The sequence below is a fragment of the Psammomys obesus genome, unplaced genomic scaffold, assembly GCF_907164565.1.
Source record: "Psammomys obesus unplaced genomic scaffold, mPsaObe1.curated_primary_1811, whole genome shotgun sequence".
Taxonomy (NCBI): Eukaryota; Metazoa; Chordata; class Mammalia; order Rodentia; family Muridae; genus Psammomys; species Psammomys obesus.
Window position 1 is genome coordinate 17,090,294 of NW_026585797.1, and position 22,365 is coordinate 17,112,658.

General features: G+C 40.0%; 1 protein-coding gene across 1 annotated transcript in view; it reads left to right on the plus strand.

Moving 5' to 3' along the window:
- Window positions 1-22,365, plus strand: part of Hbs1l (HBS1 like translational GTPase) — a 65,290-nt gene that overhangs the window by 15,886 nt on the left and 27,039 nt on the right. The gene's annotated exons all lie outside the window — the stretch shown is intronic.

Consider the following 22,365-nt stretch of genomic DNA (forward strand, 5'->3'; position numbering starts at 1 on the left):
AAATTAGTTCTAAGTGATGTGGAAGATGCTCAACAGGATTGTCTCTGCTCTTCACTGTCTTTGTTCCTTAAATGACCTGTGTCCGTGGATGTTGTCATTCTCATCATGAAGGACGTGGGTCTTAGAGATGTCTACAACCACGATTGCATTCAGTGCAGGCACCTCACTTTGTGCCTTCACTCTTCCTTCTTACCTGCTTTGCTTCTAACCTTTCTCAAAAGAAAGAGGAATAGCTGTTTTATGTAAGTTGCATCTAGTTGTCGCCCCAATGATAATGCCAGAGAGGTGTCTGGGATATAAAAGGAAGCACTGCAGATAAGAAAGTCCAAGAAAAAGAACGAGTTTGTGAGTTTCTGCTGTCTTTTAGATTGGCATTGAACATGTATTTGGTTCATTATATGTTGAAAACGAATTATGTATCAACTTTCTCTTTTATGTTCACATGTATATATTTGTATATATACATATATATTTGTTTATAAAATAAATTCTATAGTAGCTTAGAAATTGTTTCTGTTATTTTAGTAATGGAATGTGTATAAGCAAATATAATGTTGGCTGGAAAGGGAATTTCTGTGATAGCTTTTTATGTTTGTACCTGTAATTATCTAAAACTTTGTAATTGTGTAACTGATTTTTAGGCTGTGGAAACTTGTCATATTTTGAGTGTATATATACATTTTTATAAATGCTACATTGAAAGAAATTACAATCCTGAGGTCTTTTAAATCAGCTACAAAAACATTTACCCATTAGAAGTTTCTATAGAAATTTGATACTTCAGAATGGTATTTTGGTAATTTATATAGGAAGTACTGTTGTTTCATCATTCTATAAATGAATTAAAAAAACCACTTGGGTATGAAAATTTTCTTCTAATATATTTATGATTTATAGTTTTACATGGGATCACATGGGTATGCATGTATGTGTGTGTGTGTACTTGTGTTTGTGTGTGTGTGATTTATTATTTTATGAAGGTCATTGATTATTATTCCTGAGATCATAGTTGAAGGAGAAGGAATCGAATGCACATTCCCTGTGCTGCGGTGTGTGGCAAGTGCTGTGCTATTTAAAACAACTTTACGATGCAGGTGCTATGCTGAAGTGAGCAAATGAGAATTCCCACTTCACTGAGGAGGCTGAGTGGAGGCATGTATGCACCGAGTCGTACAGTTGTTACTCTGAAACTGATATTTTCCTTTTCTTTTGCTCATCTGAACTGCCACTTCTTGCTTTTTTCTGTCTTTACTACTATTATCTGTTGCTCAGGTCAGAAACCCAGCATCATCTCTGACTCCTTTCTCACTGACCTGCTGCTCTGTCTAACCCATGAGTAAGCATTTGTGTATACAGGTGTGCATGTGGACAGTTCTTACTATTTGCCTTACTCATATTTCACCCAGTGACTGAGAATCCGGAGTTAGCATGTCCCGAGACGCTCTCTGTAGCACATATGTGATAACTGTGTCCTGTAACTGAGGAGTCATGGTAGCGTGCCCATCAGCCACTCCATGTGTAACTTTGTCTTACACATGCCTCTGTTAAAGAGACATTCTTTCATATGCATCTTCGCATCTCATTAACAGTGAGCTCACACGTCAGTTCATAGCCTAACACCTCATCTAATGTGCACTTTGTATTCAGAAAGTCTCAAGGTTTTCTGATGCTTAGGGGTTTTAGACATGTCAGTATTCCACTTCCAAGAAGAGAAAAGCAGAAAACCATGGCACCAGATCAACCGTGAGAAGCACGTTTACCATATGAGAGCAGTGTTGCTGTGTTTTGCCTCATCTGGACTCACATTATCTGCTGCTCTGCACAGGTCTGTGGGTGAGCCGCAGTGCCCTGCATGGCAATGTCTGTGGGTCAAGGGGACCTGACACACATCATCCTGCCTGTCTCTAGTGCTCTCTTAAAGGGTGTTTACTTGTTTATAGAAGCATCTCAGCACAGTGCATCTCCTCTTAAAATGTTTTCTGTACTAGGCTCAGTAATTTTTCTGAAGATGTTCATGTAACTCTCTTTTTGCCTAACTTTTCTGCTTTCCCTTCTTCAGCCCCTCTAAATGATGTGTTTGCTTACCCGTTAACAGCCTCATGGGCACACCCCCTTGAGCTTTCTCTTCTCCTTCCCCTCTCCTCCTGTACTTGGCTGTGCTCTCTTCAGATTGGTGGTCGGACAGAGTTTTATAAAACCCTGGGCTGTTGTGTTTTCATATGTGTCTGAGGCTCACTGTGTTCTTACCCCCGCCCCCCCCGAGTTCTTATACATGCAGACACACACACACTTTTTCTCGTGCCTTTCCATAATTTTAAGTTATCTCTTAAGTGCTCATTTTTTGTCTACATCTTTTTCTGTTTTAACTTTAGTTAAGTTTCAGCACTATATGTGTATGTATTCATCTGTAAGCATAATTATATATTTATTTGCTACAGAAATAAATATACCTATAATACCTGTTACTTCTGATCCCTATTTTGCCATTTCTTAAAATTTTGCCTTTGTTTGGACAGTTTTTTTTTTTCTGTCATTCCTGTTGGCCCGCAGTAAACTGTGTGGCCCATGCTGCCTCCAGCTCATTCCGTCCTCCCTTAGCCTTCCAGTTGCTGGCTTGAAAAGGTATGTATTACTACTCTCAGCTCTTAGGTTATGTTTTAGAAGATATTTTTTTTAGTTTTTAAAAAGAATTTATTTAATTTTATTTTATGTGCATTGGTGTAAGGTCAGACTACCTGGAACTGGCGTTACAGACAGTTGTGAGCTGCCATGTGGATACTGGGTGTTGAGTCCTTTGGAAGAGCAGGCTTAGTGCTCCTAACCACTGAGCCATCTCTCCAGCCCTGTTTTTTCAGTTTTAAAATTAATTTTGTCAGTCTTTTCAAGGCATTTCTGTGAAAGTCTGATTCGTTATGCTAATTAATATGAAATAATTATTTTTAATTTTTGTGTCTTTGATTCAGTGACATTAAGGGCTAATGTAATAAATTCGGTTTCCCCACCAAAGTCTGTACTCTTTACAGAAAGGAAGGTTTATGATTAGACCATTGTGACACATACTAAATTTTTCTTTTATCTTGTGGCTCTACTAATACATTTTAAACGATAGTTTAAAACGTAAACTTTTAAATACATTCAAAATGATAGTTTTGAATTTCTGTTAGGTTTTAATATTTTTGCAGACTTTTTCTGAATTATTTTCAAGTAGCTTCCTTCCCCCTATTTAAAATTAGAGGAAGGATGCTTAGTGATTAGAAAGCTCTGGAGATGAGAAGACAGTTTCCATGCACGCACAAGGCTTCAGTAGTGTTAACTACTCGTGTTAGTGAGTCCAGCCCGGTGCGCACCCCCTCCAGTACTCTCCACCATGCTGTGGTCCACCTGCTCTCATTTTAAGATGGTGCATTCATAAAGTTGCTTTAAGTTGTTGATTTAGAACTTGCTGGGTGGCCAAGACTGGTTCAGACTCGGGACCCTCCTGCCACAGCCTTCTCAGTGCTGCAATCACAGGTCTCCTCCATAGCCACTTCAGTTATTTTCAAGTACATTGACTTCTCATGGTTAGACCCCTTTTTGTCTTTTCCCTTTGAGTCCTTTATCTTCTTTTCCTTTCATAATATCACAAAATATTTTTCGATTTATTAATATATTATTATTAGTGGGTTGGATCCCCTTGTTTGCTGGAGTGCCCCTCAGATGTTTTGTTATTGTGTGTTACTAGTATATTAGTTACTTTTTGTGATGCTGTGATGAGCCTTCCAAGCAACTTAAGGGGGTATTTGGGTTCATGGTTTGGGGCTAGCAGCACAAGGGTCAGTTTACAAAACCCTGGTTTTGTCCTCTAGTGACCCTCTTCCACTGAGTCTGCACCTCCTAAAAATTCCAAACCCTCCAAAGCCCACTCACCAGCTGGGGACCTTCTGTTCAGGACCCATCTTGTTGATTTTATTTTCTTCTGTATGCTTGAGGACTTAGGCTGTACCACGTGTGGGGGGTACCTGGTCCCTGCTGAGGTCAGAGAAGGCATCAGATCTTCTGGAACAAGCCACTCTGTGGATGCCAGGACCCAGAGCTGGGTCCTCTGGAAGAACAAGAAGTGCTCAGTAACTACTGGACATTTCCCTTGTTTAAAAATCTTGTGTCCTTTAAGCTCTTCTTAGCTATCCTATCTTTACTATACATTATATGCTAGAATATAAAAGCATTTTTTTTCTCATTCTGCATTCTTCATCTGATTTTAAATTTTCTTTGTTTTTCTTAGAGTATCTTTCTATATCCCCAAGAGGAAATTCACTTATCTTAGTTTAAGAGTATATTTATTTCATATTTTAAATTATGTGTGTGGGTGTGGGTGGAGGGTTAGGTGCCTATGATGGCACCAGAATCCCCGGGAGCTGTCGGTACACGTGGTTTATCCAACATGGGTACTCAGAACAGAACTTGAGTCCATGCAAGAGCAGGACCTGCTCTTAACTGCTGAGCCATCTGTCCAGCTGCTGCAAACAGTGTCACTGAAGAGTAATGGAGGCTGTGTAGGACTGAGCTGGGGCCATCTTGTATTCTTGACCTTGTTATATTCTGCTCTTGGTTCACGTCCTTAGAGGCAGAACAATGTACTCCTTTATAGTAATATGTGTAATTTCTAAAATAGTCTAGTAACTGTTATCTTTCTTAGTTTGATAATTGTTTTAACGTGTGTATTAAAACATACTAGTAGCAAGTGTACATAGACTTAGAATGGGTTAGCCATATGGTTTTGATAGCATTTGTATGAATGAGCTGTTAAAAGCATATTTTTGAGGAGTGAAGTCATGGGGTGATGTTTCAGTCTTCTAATGCATATTCCTTCCCATATTCATGGTGGCACACACCTTTAATCCCAGCACTCTGGAGGCAGAGGTAGGCAGATGCCTGTGAATTCTAAGCCAGCCTGGTCTACATAGTAAGTTCCAGGACAGCCAGAGCTGTATGTGGAGGGACCCTATCTCAAAATAACAAACAAACAGAAAACAAACGAAAATGTTTTGGTAGTAGCTCTGTTTATTAATCAGACTCCAGGTAGTATGTCTGTACTAGCTGTTGACTGTATAGACTGTGTTATTTCAAATATCCTTACACCATGGCAGGCAGTTATTCTTAGAGGAGTCAACCACGTGTCTAAGACCCCTTGGTTCTCCTTTTGCTTTGCTTCCTTAGACTTCAGAGTGAAAGAGAAAGATGGGGATGGCTTAGTAGGAGCTGCAGCCTCTTCTCTCCTTCCTCACGTGGTTTTGGAAGTGTCCTGCAGCTGGTGTGAAGACTTATAGCGGAGAGTTCCTTTGAGAGTCTGAATCCTAAGTCTGTGTGGCCTTTCAGCAGTGCGCTTACATTGTATTTTATTTTACTGCAGTTCAGTTTTCATAGTCTGTCAAAATAGGCTTATGTAAGCAACTCTTCTAGTTTTCCATTGGAAATATATTTTCTTGGAATTTTTTTCACTAATTTACTGAGTATTTTTATTCAAACAGTAAGAAGAATTTTAGACATAAAGATAACTAAGGGTGAATTGGCTTTGTGCTTAATATTATGTGGGAGTTTTTTGAGCGGAAGTGGTTGAGTTCAGTGAAGAAGGCTAAGTCCTTTGTAATGTTCTCAGGTTCTCTTTATATACACCTACACTGGAAAAATTGAAACATGAATTGCTTAATTTTAAAATAATTCACTTTAGACTCTTAAAACTTTTTACTTAATGATTATTTAGTATAGTATATGAGTTGCTTGACTATTACAGAATTTTCTTTTAATCCTAATTACCTTGTTTTTAAAAATTGTCAAGATTATAATTAGATCATATATTTACATGTAATTATTTCATTCTATGACAATTATAAGTCTTTTTAATGGAGCAAAATTTGAATACATGCGTACTATTAAATACTTCAGTGAGGGACACAGTGGAAGAGAAGGACGAACAATTCAGTTCAGCCAGCATTTAATTATTTTATATTCCTTTCATAGAAAAAATTAGAAAAATGTGCTAATATTAGGTATATATAAGAACTTTGAATTGTGAGAGCCCTGGTAGGAAACCCAGATGGCTTCTCAGTCCTCTTGTCTCTGCAAATGCTGGACTCACAGGCATGGACCACTCCATCTAGCTTCCTTAGAGCTATGTTCTACAATTTTATTTTAATTATATGTGTGTTTGCATGTATACAGATGTGTGAATACAACTTAGAGAGGCCAGAAGAGGGCATTGGATCCTCTGTAATTGGATGTGTAAGCGATTGTGAGCTACTTTAAGTGGGTGCTGGGACCTGATCTTATGTCCTCTGAGAGGGCTATTTGTGCCCTTAACCCCTGTGCCATCTCCCCAACCATATATATATGGTTATATATATATATATAACGCTTATATGTATATAAGCGTTATAGTTTCCCTTGTTGAGGTGTCTGGTGATTTTATTTAGTCAAACTACTGTATAAATTTACTACTATAAAAATGTGTGTTTGTGCAGTCTGGGTCATCTCGAGGAAGGTCTGACTACTGAAACTGATGGATGAAAAGGCTGGCTGCTGTGTTTAGGATGCCAAGGTCACCCTTCAGAAACTTTATACCAATTTATCTCTACAGTTAATTTTGAATCCTAGTAGCATCGATGACGCTATTTAGTAAAGGATTTGTGTTACACTCGTGGGTTTTAATTTGTGTGGAGGTTCAGAGCGCGTTGCTGGGCGTTGGGACAGGAGTGTGCACTTCCGAAGGCCCTGAGAAGCAAGCTTCTGTTGACTCTGCGAGCATCTTCAGACGCACAATGCCTGAGGTAAGGGAGCTGAGTGCAGCTCAGAATCCAGCCCAGTGAGCCGAGGCATCCACACTCTGGAGATGAGTTACCTTCCACCACTTGGCCATTTTTTAGCAGTCAAAATACATTCTTTAATATACTTACATAAAAATATATAGGGATTTTCCCCCTCAGGAAAAGTACATTAAATTATATCCATTTTTCTTCTTTTTAAAAACACTTTTAGTGGAGTGATTATACCTTTTAAAAAAATGATGCTGTGATTTGGGTGTACTCATTTAAGTCTATCTCATAGAAGCTCATTCATTTTATTTCATATATCTGTTTCCAGTTTGACCTCTGTAGAGTATCCTTGGACATACCTTTACCAAATTAGGCTTTCATTTCTCTGAGATAGCTCTTTAGACAATCTCTAGGCTAGAAGGTACATTGCTTTCAGTATGTGTAGGCTGGAGCTTTGATCCCCAGCCCTGGGTGGAAAAGTGAGGTTGAGGTTATGAAAGCGCTGTGTGTGTGTGTGTGTGTGTGTGTGTGTGTGTGTGTTTTGATGTCAGGAAAAAGTGTGAAAACCTAGATAGACTGTTAATGAAATTAATGTCTTGTAGACTTCATTAGAACAGTTTATTTGCTATCTTTGTTTTGTACAGATTTGAAGTCTGTAACCCATTTTTCTGGTTTCCAGCATTGTATGCCTTGAGATTTTTCATTCTCTCAGCTTTTTTTTTTTTTTTTTTTTTTTATCCACATGTTTAATGTTTCTGAATTTTGGACTAGAATTTGTTGGTTCTCACTCCATTTGTAGAGTGATGTGGAGAAGTTTGGAGCCTTAGGTCCATTCCAGCAGATGACTTAGCTCTGCCACGGTTCCCTGTATCTATTTTTAATGTCAGTATTATGTGTGTGTGCATTTTGTCTACACATATGTATACCACTTGTGGGCCTGGTACCATGCAGGTTGGAAGAGGATATTGGATTCCCTGGACCTGGATATACAAACAGCTATGAGCTGCCATGTGGGTGCTGGGCATCGAACCCATATCCTGTAGTTCTGCGCTGCTAACCACAGAGTCGTTTCTCCAGCCCCAGGTTCTTTTTAATTTTGAAAGCAGGCTATAACAGTTCTTAGGGCAGTTATGATATTTAATGACTTAGTACGTATTACATCACGACAGCAGTTCGCAACACATAAAAGGAGCTTGGGAACTTGGATTCTGGATGTGAATTGTTAGAATATTCATAGTAGGAAATTCTTGGGTGTATGCAGGAAATCTGGAGTTTAGAGCAAATGAAACAAATGCCTTCTATAGAACGCTGAAGAGCAGCAGTGTACTTGTCTAGAGGTTTTGGTGGGGGCACACAAGGGGGTAGGGATTAAATTGTTTTATTCTCTAATGTAATAGGGCTTTATTTTCAGGCTGTTGTATTTTTTAGTCACAGCAATAGTATTTTAAATAAAATGTACTTTTTGTGCAGCTCTGTAAGTTGATGTGTGTTTTTTGTGTATGCATGTGCACACATGGAGGCCAAAGGTCAGTCTTTGGTGTCACCTCAGGAGCTGCTGACCTGTCTTAAAAAAGGGTCTCTCACTAAGACTCAGCTAGATGTGGTGGTGCACGCCTGTAATCCCAGCAGGTGGCAGGTGGATATCTGAGTTCAAGGCCAGCCTGGTCTACAAAATGAGTCCAGGACAGCCAAGGCTACACAGAGGAGCCCTGTTTTGAGAAAAAAACAAAAACAAACAAACAAACAAACAAAAAACAAAGAAGACACAGGCTTGCCTGTTAGGTCAGGCTGTGAGATCGCTGAGCTCCTGGGGTCTCTTCTGCTTCTCTGGCTTTGCTTGTGAATTCTGAGGATTAAAATCAGGCCTCCCTTATGCAGTGAATACTTCACCAACATCTGTCTCCCCAAACTCAAATGTGTTTTTTAAAGAATAATTGGTAGAACACAATATCAAAGTTATTCCCCAAGTGACCAGTTAGAAATTTTATTGTTCTAAGAGTTAGAACTGTTACTTGAATTTTGTACAAAGGCTTATGAGATCTAGCGTAGATTGAAATCTACTTACTGATGTGTGTGAATGAATGTGTGTGCATATGCTTGTGTGCGTGCGTGCGTATATGTGTGTACACGTAGGTGCATTCACCTGTGTGGTAACGCATGCGGACGTCCAGGGTTGATGTAAGGAGTTGTCTTCCATCATTGTTCCCCTTTCATTGAGTCAGGGTTCAGTCGAACCAGAACCGCCCATATCGCTGGTCTGGTTAGGCAGCTTGCTCTCAGAATCCCCTGTGCCAGCTTTCTCACACTAATTGTAGGTGGACTGTCATACCCACCTGCATTTTGATGGGTTTCTAGGGAGCTGAGCTCTTGTCCTCAGGCTTTTCCATCAAGTAATTAAACCTTGGAGCCATTTCCCCAGTCGTGAAATTTCTCTTTTTTGCAAGTTAATGGATTCAGTGTTATTTCCATAAAATTGAAATCTGGCCCTAGTGGTTCTTTTTTGTTTGTTCCCATTTCATTATTGGAGGTGGGTGCTGAGTGGTAGATTTGATGGGGGATTTGTGCTCTAAAGTTCTATTGAAATGAATAATGTAGACCAAAGTGCAGCTGTCTGTTGAAGGAAGTGGGCTAGTCTCTTGCCTCGATGTACTTTCTCAGTGTGTGTCTGATAACTAGAATTTTAATGTTTGGTTAGATTCAGTGAAATGATTTATTTGAAGTAGGTTTTTTTTTTTTTTAAATTAACATCAGCTTCTTGAAATTCTGAAAATCTTAGTGTGTGTGAATTTATATGGACTGGTATGTTGAAATGCCCTTCCAGGAAAATGATTGGTGACAAAAACATGTACTTACCTGGAAAACCCTTTGCTATATTTTTAATCCTAAATGCTTTTAAATTTATAGTGTCTTAATATGATGACCAACAGTTGAGAATTTGTTTCACATGAAAGGAGTTTATTTCACATGAAAGGTATTTAGATTGAATTATTCTAAAGCATATAAATAGAAAGAAGCATTCCTCCCTTTGAAATGCTCAAGTCACCCTTTTGTGATGTGGAAGCAATATATTTTAATATAGACAACGGTGGGTGTACCGGCAGTCCTCTGTAACAGGAGTCTGGAAGCAGAAGCAGGAAGATTTTGAACTTGTGAAGCCTGAACTCTATCATTGAGATCCTGTCTCAGATTAAGAAGGTGCCAGGTTGGTTCTGGGGAAGAGGTGTCTGTACTTTGTCTGTGCTCTTCCAGGTCTGATCATACTAGCTTTATAGCTTTGCATTCTGTTTTCTCTTTTGTACATGTGTTTTACATAAGGAATCAGCTTTTAGAACCTAACTACTGTACATTCAGAACATTAAGAAACAAGATCATTTTAAACCCCTTTTCAGTGTTTACTGATTAGGGGGTCTGGGCCCTACATGGGGGTCAGAGAACCTCTCCTACCATGATGGGCCTCAGAGGTGGACCTCAGGTCCCCATGTATAGCAGCAGGTGTCTTTATTGGCCAGATCATCTTTAATTTAAAGCAAAAATTAAGTGTCGGTGTGTGCACCCTTCACACTGATGCTGGTAGTAAAATCGGAGTTCTTATCCGTGCTTGAGAACCAGTTTTGGTTAAAATCCCTCTTGATACTGCAGGCTGGTATTTAAAATTACCCTTGTATTTCTTGCATTTTAGTAGTGGGTTCTATGTGTGTTGGGGGCAGGCCTCCCTGGTTTGTTTGGGTTTAGTAAGATCCCCCTCTCGACAACAGTTTTTATTGTACAGTACTCTGTAGTGATCTTGTATGTTCAGGCATTTTGCAGTCATGTGAAGATTAATGTCTGTGTATGGGGAAGAGAGAGTCCCATCAAGTAAGCTAAGTAGTTATTTTTAAAATAAAACTCTCAGTGGACGAACCTTAAAACGGCATCTGAACTGGTTTCCTGATTTTGGTGGATGTGCATACACCTGTGATGAGCCTGAAACCACTCAGTGAGAGGTAGGTGCTCATACTTGGCAAAGTATGTTAAACCAGCCTGGCGGATTAATTTACCTCAACCTCTGCTCTATGGATGGATTTAGTTTTATACCCGGTGACCAGGTGTAGTGATTCTAAACTACCTTTTTTCAATCCTGAGAGAACTGTGCTGGTCAGCAGCAGCATCTCTTTGTGAGAGCAATTTTCAGAGGGCAGAGCAGGGGTGCCAGTGTTTTCCTTCTGTCTTCTCTGAGTGAGTGTGTCGGGGGAGGGTGGTGGTGGAGGGAGGGAGAGAGAGGGAGGTGTGTGTGCAGGGCATGTGTGGAGGCCAGAGGTCAATATAAGGAGCCTTCCTCAGTTGCTTTCCACCTTGCCTTTTGAGACGGATCTTGATGTTCTTCAGCGGCTGGTCTGCACTTCCCCAGGAGGCTCCTGTCTGTATCCCCAGTACTGGGGCTACAAGCGTGCATGGCTTTTACGTGGGTGCTCAGGCCCCAACTTGGGTCCTCACGCTTTCAATTCACCCACTTAAGCATCACCTCTGTCTGTATGATTTCAGTCTGTCCACCCCTCCCAGTATGGTAACCACAGGTTAGAGCCTGTGCTCCCTTCCATGTACACAATTATACACTTCCATTAAACACTTGAATGCCTAGGATATTTCATTCCCTGGACGTTGTATTGTGGAAGATACTAAAAAAAAAAGTAACTGTGGAACTGGCAGACCAGTTTGAAAAGAAAGGCACATCCTATATTTTAGTATTTTGTATTATACACAAAGGAATATACAGCAGGAAGATACACAGTAAAGGCCTTTTAAATTTAATTCATAAATTACTCAGATAAGTCACTTTGATTGGAGCTTTTGTTTTTATCTGGGTCCTAAAATTGACAGCATTTCACTGCAACGTGTATGTGTTGGATTTGAATGCCTCTTATCCACATCCTGACAGTCGGGCGAAGATTGCCCAAGTATTTCTTAACGGAACAACACCCTATGCGTCTAGTTTCCCAGTAGAAATTAAAATTGTTTTACACAAAAACTTTATTTGTTGAGCAGTGAATGGCACAACTATTTATCTAGTATATTCTTGGGAGACTTTGCAAACATTAAACCTGCCACTGTAATTAATTTTAAGACCGCTTCTCTGTATTCAGCCCTGGATGCCCTTGAACTTGCTATGTTGACCAGGCTGGCCTAGAACTCCCTACCTTTACCTCCTAAGTGCTGCATTTACAGGCACATTTCACCCTGCCTGGCAGAATGATGGATTTCAGCATTACCTTTTCAGAGTTACCTCAGATAGTGCTTTATAATCTGCTTCAGCAGATTCAGACTCAAGGTACGGACAGAGACACTTGACTCAAGGTTATGTTGTGACTATTTTACTTTAAAATAACCCTCATTCTAAGGAGGTGCAATCAGAAGACACAACGGAACGAAAGGGAAGATGCCTGGAGAAAATGAGCAGAAGTTGCATTAACCATCTGTGTGATCTCAGGTCGTCTTATTTGACCAAATCAAAGTTTCTGATATGGGAAGCTTGATTCTGTCAGTCCCCAGCTGGTCTGCAAAGAGAGTGCTACACCCTCTACCGACCATTCAAATTTTACTCAGCTACTTTTTGCCCTTTATACTGTGTTAGCTGTATAGGTCTTTTCAAGTGTTTCAGTGGCTTGGGCACGATTTCTGCACCGTAGGCTTAAAGTCTGCTCTTTGCTGTGGGTTTCCATTCATGAGTTTTAAAGGAGTCTCAGCCTCATGTGTTAGTAGCAGCATTTTGATTAGTCTTAGCAGTTGCTGAGGTTGTTCTTGGTTTTTTCCTCTAACACTAAGCTTATTACCATATCTATTAATGTTTTTGTTAGAATCTTAAAAGTCACAGGTTCCTGTTTTTGTTGTTTTCCCTTTGCAACACCCAGTTCATCCCATGTTCTAGTGGCACATTTGTTTATTGTCAGCCACTGCAGGTCCCATGTTTTCTTGCATGCCACAGTTTTTGTGCATCTGGAATCACTGCTCTCTGAGTTCTCATAGTTGTTCTGTTGCTTTCCATCTTGTTTATTTTGGTGTCAAGCACGTCCTTACAGTGAATGCTGTCTGCACACAAGCTATTGCCCCTGTTTGTGTTCCCAGCGTCAGGATGCTATCGCAATTTGACCTGCAGAGCTCTGAAGACTCAGTGTGCACATAGTAGCTGGTATGGTCAACTCTGTGGTGACTGCATCACCTGCTCGGGGGCTGCTGCTTTGCTGCAAGACTGCTGTCTTGCTCTGATTCACTTCTGTTGCTACCATTCTCCTCCACGATTGGGTAGCCTCTCCCATGCCCACATTTTTTCATGTACTATCTTCATGCTGCATGATTGCAGTTCACAGTATGACATTGAAACACCCCTGTGGCAGCTCTTTTCAGGCTCCTGAGCTCCTTTTGCATTATCTTAATCTCGTACCAACCCCGGTGTCACACACTTGGCGCTTTTCTTTCCATCATGAATGACTTATTGCCAGAGTATCTATAATTCTAGTGCTAATCAGAGACCCATAGCTTGTGTGCTTTCTGTTGGTGGTCAACTTCTTAAAGCACCGTGTGTATATAGATTCTTTCAGTTCCTCAGAAATCTCCACTATGTAGACTACATTGATATTGTTTCACTGATAGAAAACTAGGCATAGAGATAAGTTAGATTCACTTCAGACTTGGGGTATGTAGTAGCAGAATCCCTATTTTATTGGTTACTAGCCTCCAAGTGACTAGTAACTTGGGCTCTTTGACATGGGTAGATTTGTTACTCTAACAAGATAGCAAAAACCTGTGTAAACGTATGTATGCTGTATTCTACTGCTTGCTACTTAAGGGGTCAGTTTTGTGGTTTTTACTTCATTTGCTCAGCAAATTTCTATTGAGTAAATCTAGAGATGTTTGCTCACAGTGCAGAAGCTTCCTTGATTTCAAATTCATTAATCTCTAAGCATAGAACATGTGCTGTGCATGTGAGGGAGCAAAATGTTGCTGCTAAAGAGCTCTGGTCTGCATCCAGGAGTAGCAAGGTAGAGGTGGGTTTTGAAAGATAAATTGGGGCCATGTTGCAAAGGTCTGTGTAAAATAGTGTGGTTTTGTGTTTCTCCCCCCTTTATGGGGACACTAAATATATTTTAGTATGTAAATGAGGGTAAAAGACCCTGATGACAGAGGAAAGAAATGGTTTGTTGAACAGGGATAGAAGGTAGGCTACTACCTGATACTGTAGGCATCTGGTCCTCTGTAGTAAGAAAATAAGAAAAAAAATTGAGTGGTTTTTATGAGAAAAGTAAAAGAATTGTTAATTGGGTAGAAAAAAATTTGAGGAAAGGAATTAGCAATAAATATCTCAGGTTTCATGGAAAAGATTATTAAGGATTGCTCGTTTGTGGGGAAGTGGTGTTCTATAATGTACGTGCTGTGTGCTTAATTCTTTTGTTAATTACTATTAATAGCTGTAATTCTCCACTCAACGAATTTTCTTCCACTTTCTGGGGAGATTTGGGCAGTGTTGACAAGCTGAAGGTAGTCCCTGCAGAGCAGCACATGACCACATGTCAGCCTCGAAGAACCCTCCTTTTCAAGAATTTGATGAGTCCAGGACAGATTTTACCCCGAAATATTTGTCTACAAGACAAACACGTTCAAAGTAGTCACACTTAAACTTCCCTTTGCCTTCACTCCTTCAGCAGTTGCTGGAACATTCAAAGAGCTGCCAGGAAGTGACATGCTGGTTGCGTGGTTCTGTTCTCATGTATTCTCCGTGGTTTACTTGTTGGTGACTGTGTATAATGGACACACACATACATATTTATGCATGTATATAAAGATATGTATGTATGTATGTACCCATCCTACTTGGTTAGTTCAGATTCTCTAACATTTCCTGATTTTAATTTACTCAGCTATTTTATAGCTGTAAGTTCAGGTTGCCTAGCATTGTTCTTAGCATTATCCCCAATTTTAAACTTACTGTTCATTCTCTAACATTTATTTTCGAGATGAACTTAAACAAAACCATGTGTTTCTCCCAACATAGTTTCACTGGATTTATGCTGCAGGGTTTATACCATGTTTGTTATGTATTCTAGGAACTTAATTACATAACACTTAAGCGAAACAAACAAAAACACCAAAACTTGCTTTAAGACAAGGTAAATGTGCTTTGAGTTACTGTCTGTGGCACAGTTCATGTTTATCCTAGCATTTCTTGATCCTGTCATTGTAGTTACATAAGAACTAGCTAAATGGGCATAGAAATGTATATACTGAATACTATATAAAGATGGACTTGGCTGACCACAAACTGCAATAACTATTTTCTAATTAAAGGTTTTCTTCTAAAAGACTACTGAATGATAAATTATCTCTATAATGAAAGTCTTGTTTCTTAGTTTCATTTGGGAATTTTATGTGTGTACTTGCAAATACATGTATTTCAATTTCACCCTGAAATAGATGTTCATTTTGTGTGTGTGACAAACTCAGCTTTTCGATAGGGCTGTGCCCTATAGAGTTTCTGGTAGCATATTCTTAGAATTCTGTCCATATGAGACTCATTTAAATTGATGGCTGCTGGGTGAAGCTATGTATCTGTGGGGTGTAGATGGGATCCTATGGCAAAAACGTGAAAATCCCTGTATAGTGGGATAGGGAAAAAATGCAGGAATTACAGAGTGTTGACACACAGGGTTTTCCTGGGTAAGCTACCACTGTCACTGGTTTCTGTTCTCTTACTTCGTCTTTCTAAACTGTTTTTAGTAATTATCTGTCCTCAGAATATTTATTTTAAAACTGAAGCATTATTTACTCAATAGACAATTTTATCTCATGTATTAATGTCTTGCAAATTTTTATAGTTTGTGTCTCAGAGTGGTTTATAAGCTTTTGTGAATAACTACAGTTAAATCCAACAAGAGTCAATAACACGATGCCGCAGAGGTCTACCTTTGCATTCTTTACAAAAGGACACATTGAGAAAGAGTCTTCTGGGTAAGAGTTCCACACGCTAGCTAACAAGGAAATGGGAGTTCTGGAGGAAGTCTCAATCAAAGGGTAACACAAAGGGCAGGAGGTGCTATTTTCTAAGAATGCTTCATTGCAGCTCTAACTCTAGCGTGAGGAAGGTGAACCGGGCAGGCAGTTGATTTGGTTTCAGACCTGTCATAATGGTGAAATCATTTAACTTGTATGCCCTTATTTATGTATAAAATGTAAGAATCTAGTTTGTAATGTTTTTCTTAGGTTTAAATGAAGAGGCAGTACTTCCCTGTTCTAGGGACTGAATGCTAGTTGTTAACTGTAGGTCTTCAGAAAGTGTGTCTTTGGATGGCCCTGATTTGGAGGACGGGTGGGTCTTGATATTCTTCATAGTGGCCTGTTGGAATTACAGAATTTTTCAGTGTTTGGAAGTTACATATTCAAATATTTACAATTCACTTCATTGTATAAGTGGAAACTTGATATACTTCATAACAGATTTCTGAGAAAGGCCAGCTAGAAGTTATAGCACAGGGGTTCAGTCCTGTAAGGTTCAGTGCTGCAACCTGTGACCACTGATATAAATTTCAGAGGACAGTTAAGTTAGTGAAGGTGCATGTTTACAGCTAGTTAATAGAGGCACAGCTGATTGCTCAAGACCTGTTTTCTACTCAGTACTCATTTCCTGCTGTTGTACTTTAAAGTTTACTGAAAATGTACTGCTCAATTTTGCTCATTTTTTGGGGGGGATTGTCAAACAATGAATATGAGAGAAGGGTTGGGGGAGTCAGTCTTGATTTGAATGTTTATATTGTTTTTCCTATTGATCCGTGACTGACTCCTTTAGATGTTAGTGTGTTTCTGACCTCAGTAGGATTTGTTTCCCATCCAGCCTGGTACTAACGATGACTATGACTTTGTATGTAAACTCTTTGAGGTAGCAAAATCATCTGTGTTAAGAACGGCTCTGGTTTTTGCTGGCTTTCTAAAGGAACACCTGACTTAAAAAGAAAGGAAGGGAGGGAGGCTAGTGAACGGCTCTGATAAGGGTGTTCTCACCTACAGTACTGACATCCTTGTGTTTACTTTCACGTAATCAAAAATTTGAAATGTCTTGAGTCTTACAGGTAAAAACACACCAAAGTAATATTTACTGCATTCCTAAAAACAGTGTAAAGTCACTATACTCATTTTTCTATTCTTACAAGACCTTTAAAAATAAAAATTATTATATTATATTGAAATATATAATATATATTTGAAATTGAAATATCTAGTATATATATTTCAATATACTAAATATGTAAGAATCAATGTTTTTCACAAAACTGTAGAAGACACTAAAAATGAACTCTAAAGGGAAGTTAGAATTAGTCTTGTAGGCCTTGGAGTAAGACTTTCTAACATTTTTTCTTGTTCTTAGAAATCAAAGTCCACCTTTTTTTTTTTTTTTTTAACCTAGTCAGGTTTCTCCTTTCTTAAGTATATAAAAAACACCATCAATAGTATATCATCACTATCATCTGCAGCTGCTGCAGAAGCAGCATCAACTGCCACAAACACCATTACTTCTCATCACCACCACAGTTACCACCATCATCACTGCTGCCATCACCACCACAATCACTGTTATCATTGCCAGCAGCAGCAGCAGCAGCAGCACAACCATAATCAGCACCTCATCACTGCCACCATCACTATTATAGTGCATCAAGTATCTCCCACCTTCTCTCACTCTTCACTTTTGCTGAACTCTAGAAACTGCTTTTCTTACAAAAAGCCAACCCCCCTGTAGCTCTGCCACAGTCTTTCTGCTATTTATCCACTTCCTTGTTCCCCTTCATTTGTAGCCAGTAAGCCTTAGGGCCTAAGAAATCAACTTTATTCATTTTCCTACCCTTCCAGCATCATTGTTCCTGGAACTCTTTTTCCTCTGTCTCTTGTCTCTTGCCTATGGTAGGCCTCAACAGTCATCTGCTTTACAGTCTCTTGGCTCCTTTTTTCTCCTCATTCAAGACTTTGGCCATTGGCCTTTGGTTGTCTTGTGTATCTTGGGTCATCATGATCATGCCCTGCTAGGGCATCACCAAGTCCAGGACTTTTGTCTGACTATTTGTAGTGATAGTCACTTAGCAGCCGCTCAGTTTAATTTCCTCCCCCTCAAAATAACCGACTCACACCCATTTTGACTATCATTGCCACCATGACCTTGTCTTGACCTACAGACCCTTCTGTTCACTCAGTAGTCTCCATTTCTCATGTGATGTGATGTACCCAGCTCAGATTTTCTGGTCTTTAAACAATTCAGTTTTTGGAGGGCAGTATCTATGCTTTTACTTTGTCCTGGCACCTGTTGGGTAGATCTTTGACCTTGCATAGAACAGTCAGTGCCTTTTCTGTTAATGTCTCATTTTTATTACCACAAAAATCTAAAAAGGGTCTAATACCATGCACCTAATTTTTTGTTGTTTTTAATTGAAATAGAACCATATCACTTTCCCTGTCTCTCCTCCAGCCTCTCCCAGCCACTATACCTTGAACCCCTCCCATGTATTCCCAAGTTGAAAGCTCCTTTATGATTGTTACGTTCTTGTGTATGCATGTTCGTGCACACACACACACACACAAACATATACACGCCCAACACAACCTACTAAGTCTGCTTTTGTTGTTTGTATGTATAGTTGCTAGGCTAACTACTTTATACTGAACAGCCAAAAGGGGGCTCATCCCTGGGAGAGGCTAGTTACTATTCTCTCAGCAGTCTGTGGTGGCCTGAAGACGCTTGTTAGGGGTGAGTCCCTGAGGGATTTTTTCCCCCCTTTCACATTAACATGCCAGCTGATATTGCTGTTATGGTGTTATTCTTGCAGCCGTTTCTAGGAGAGGCTGTTGCACAGTGGATTTCCTGCTCTTCACTGTCTTACAGTCTTTCCACTGTTCCACACGGATGTGTACAGAGGATCAGGAGCTGTGATGTGGAGGTGTCTTTTGGTGCTGGGCTCCCCGTGATCTCTGTTGATCCTTGTGTCCAGTTGTGATTTCTTGCCATGATCTTCATTTGCTATAAAGAGGCTTCTGTGATGACGGGTGGTAGCTACATTTATTTGTGGGTAGAAGGATGAAATTTAGAGTGTAGTAAGGAAGGAATTAAGCTAGTAGTAATAGATTGTTGTTTTTGTTGTTCATGACCTCATGACCTCATGAGGCTGGGGGGAGCTGACTAGGTTTTCAGTACCAGACATGATGTCCCTTCTGTTGAAGGGCCGTGAACTCTATTAGAAAGATGCCGAGAATTGTGGTCCAAAGGTATTGCAGCTGGATAGGACTGTTTAGTTGCTCCCCTCCACCCTTTGGCAGCTTGCATAGGATGTTCGGGAACCATGGAAGCTGGAGCACAGGAAGGAGGCTCTCAGGTCAGAGCCAGCTCCTGTCACCTGAGTCCTGTGTCCAGCATGTGTGGTGGCTTCAGCAAAAGGGGCCACCCCAAATCTCAGGAATCATTTGGATTACCCTGACCATTTGAAAGGAGGTACTGGTACTAGTGTTTTTGTTAGCCTTTGGTTCTTTGGGAGATCATAGTTCAGGTGTCTTAACTTTAAGGTGTATGTATGGATGTGTGTGTGTACACATACATTATATGTATTTTATATAATTTTAACTAACACAAACTATGCTTCCTGGAGGCTGTATTACCCTCGGTGTTTGCCTTCTGCACAGACCTCCCCCTTTCTCCCTGTTAACTGTGTCACCTGTGTGCAGCTGCTCCGCCTCCATGGCCCTTTAGAGTTTACTGGTTTCTGTGGTTCTTATATACTCCATGTTGTATACTGACATTTGAGGATATGGAACTAACAGCCTTTCTGTACAGCTAAGGAAACAACCAAGTGTGTAAGAAACACACAGAATTATAGTGAATCTTGGCCAGATTCAGAAAGAGGACTAATATCCAGAATATACAAAGAATTTTTAAAAAAGATTTAAAGGAAACAAATGATCCAGTTTAAAAATGGGCTAGGAATCTAAACAGTTATTGATAGGGGAAATAAAATGACTAATAAATACCTAAAATATGTAAACACAAAACAATTGTGAGATTTCATCTTATCCCAGTCCAAATAGGTAAGGTGAACAAAACAACTGGACAACAAATGCTAGTGAGGTTGGGGAGAAAGAAACATTCACTATTGTGAGGAATGCAGAATAGTGCATCACTTACAAAACACTGAAAATAGCACGTGACCCAGCTATACCACTTCTCAGACACTTGCTCAGCAGTGCTCAGAGCCACCCTGTTTACCCTGTTTATAGCTAGGAAATGGAAACAACCTAGTGTCCTTCACACATGACTGGATAATAAAAATGTCTTAACGTATCACAATTGAATACTATTCAGTTGTTTAAAAATCCTGACATCGACAGGCAAATGGATGGACTTAGAGGAAATGAGTAAGGCAGACCCAGAAAGGCAGATGCTGCACAGTCTCTCATTGTGTTTCTTAGTACAGGACTTTTCTTGTTTTTTTTTGTTTTGTTTTGTTTTTTTGAAACAGGGTTTTTCTACATAGCCCTGGCTGTCCTGAACTCACTATGTAGACCAAGTTGGGCTCAAGTTCACAGCTCCTCCTTCCTCTTCTGGGATTAAATTGTGTGCCACCATGCCCAGTTATATCTAATTCCTTTCTATGTGTAAGATTATTCTTTTGTTACTAAAAATATTTTCAATTCTTATTTAAGAATTTTCTTAGTCTCATTAGGAAAATATAATATTAAAAAAAGTTAATCTGAGAAAAAGTTTCACTGTTTAGTTCCAAGAAACCAAAATTTGCCTTCTGTAGTATTAGCTCCTTTTCAGTTCTAGCTCAGTGTCTGCCATGTCCTGATTTTTCCTGCCTCCTTAGACACGTCAGTACCGGCAATGGCCAGTGAACCCTCTTGGTTTCCTTTTTAGTGGGGCCCTAGACCCAGATACAGTGCTCTACCACTTCCACTTCCTGCAAGCATTCTTAGTCTTCCACACGCCTCTAGTCCTCATCTGAAGTCAGCACAGCCAGATTGGAGTCAGAGCCTCAGTCTTGGCTTCTCAGAAGCATATGCATGCTACACTGTGGGTCTGTTAGCCTGGTGCTTGAGTAACAAGTAGGCCCTCTAGTCAGGCTCATTGCTGCTGCTTCCGCCCTGAAAGGGAGCTGTCGAAAATAAAGCTGTGAATTAACAGCCTCACGTTTGCTCATGCCAGATTTGCTTCCAAACGAGTTCTTAAAACTTGAAAACTGTCAGTGCTGGTGACGTCCCCGTGACAGATGAGAAGATGGTGCTTCTGCTTCAGCTTTTTCTCTCCTGCCTGTAGCTCGCTCTGCCTTTACCTGCTTCGCTTTTAAATGCTCTTGTCAGCTGCCAGTGACCTTTATCTAAAGTTGCCATGTTCACTGAGGTTTCAGCTTCCCGTCCCCCGACTAGTCAGCAGCCTCAGCTCCTGCGAAGCAGCAGGCCTGTGTCACCGTTGGTGTCGCCTTTTTCTGGCTTCCCACCTTCTGGCACTTGGGCGCCTCGGTACTTCCAGGGCTTCATGCTAGGACCACTCCGACTTGTTTCCTCTCGTTGGCAATACATGTCTTTGTTCTCAGATTTCTAGTTCTCTTCTAGTTATGTGCTCATGGATCACGAATGTGTGTCCTAGTTCAAGCCTTACATGAGTTTGGTAAAGTGTCTACTTGTCATTTGAAGTTCTAAGATTTCTCTCTTTCTGTCTATCTGCCTGCTTGTCTTATCTATCTAGCTGCCTATTTTTGTTATTTTTTTACAATGTATTCACTTTGTATCCTGGTTGTGACCCCCTCCCCTTCTCCAGTCAGATTTCTGAATACATTTAACATCGTAGTTTTCTCATCTTCAGGATTGTTTCCTCATATCGTTACTTGATATTCTCTCATTTTCTCCTCCCTGCTACTTGGATACCATACTGTGTGTCCACTTGTATAAGAAAAGCATTAGGGTCCTGTGCCTGGCCATGGGTCCTGTGTGTTTCAGCTCTTCAGCTTCACACGGCCCACCTTCTTCACATGAATGGCTCTCTTCTTCAACATGGTCAGTGTACAGACCGCCTCGGCTGTCATCTAGAGCTCAAGTTCCCACTTCTCTGGAGAGGCTTTCTATTTCATGTGTGCTGTCATCAGCTCTTAGGGCAGTATGTACGAACTAGTGATACCAGTAACAACAGTTTAATTTTACATTTTAAAAATCAGTTTACGTTCTCCATCCAGACTCTCTGAGAACAAACACGATCTTCTTGTTCAACTTTGCATTTTTAGCAAGACTGGCCTAAAGTGAGCAAATAATAAGCATTTGTTAGTAAATTCTGTACATTAATTTATCTTTCCTAATTGGTACTTTCTATGTATGTTTACTGGTATAGCACATGTAGTTCCCATGTTTTGTATGTCCAATCCTGTTGGTATTCTTTGAAAATTAAGAAGATACATTTTTAAAACCAGAGAGTTATGTACAAAGAGTCAAATGCATAAAGTTTTACCCTGACTCATAGCTTATCCTTCATGCTTTCATGTTTTCTACATTGTCCTATTTGGTATTTAAGGTTTTCATAGACCTCACA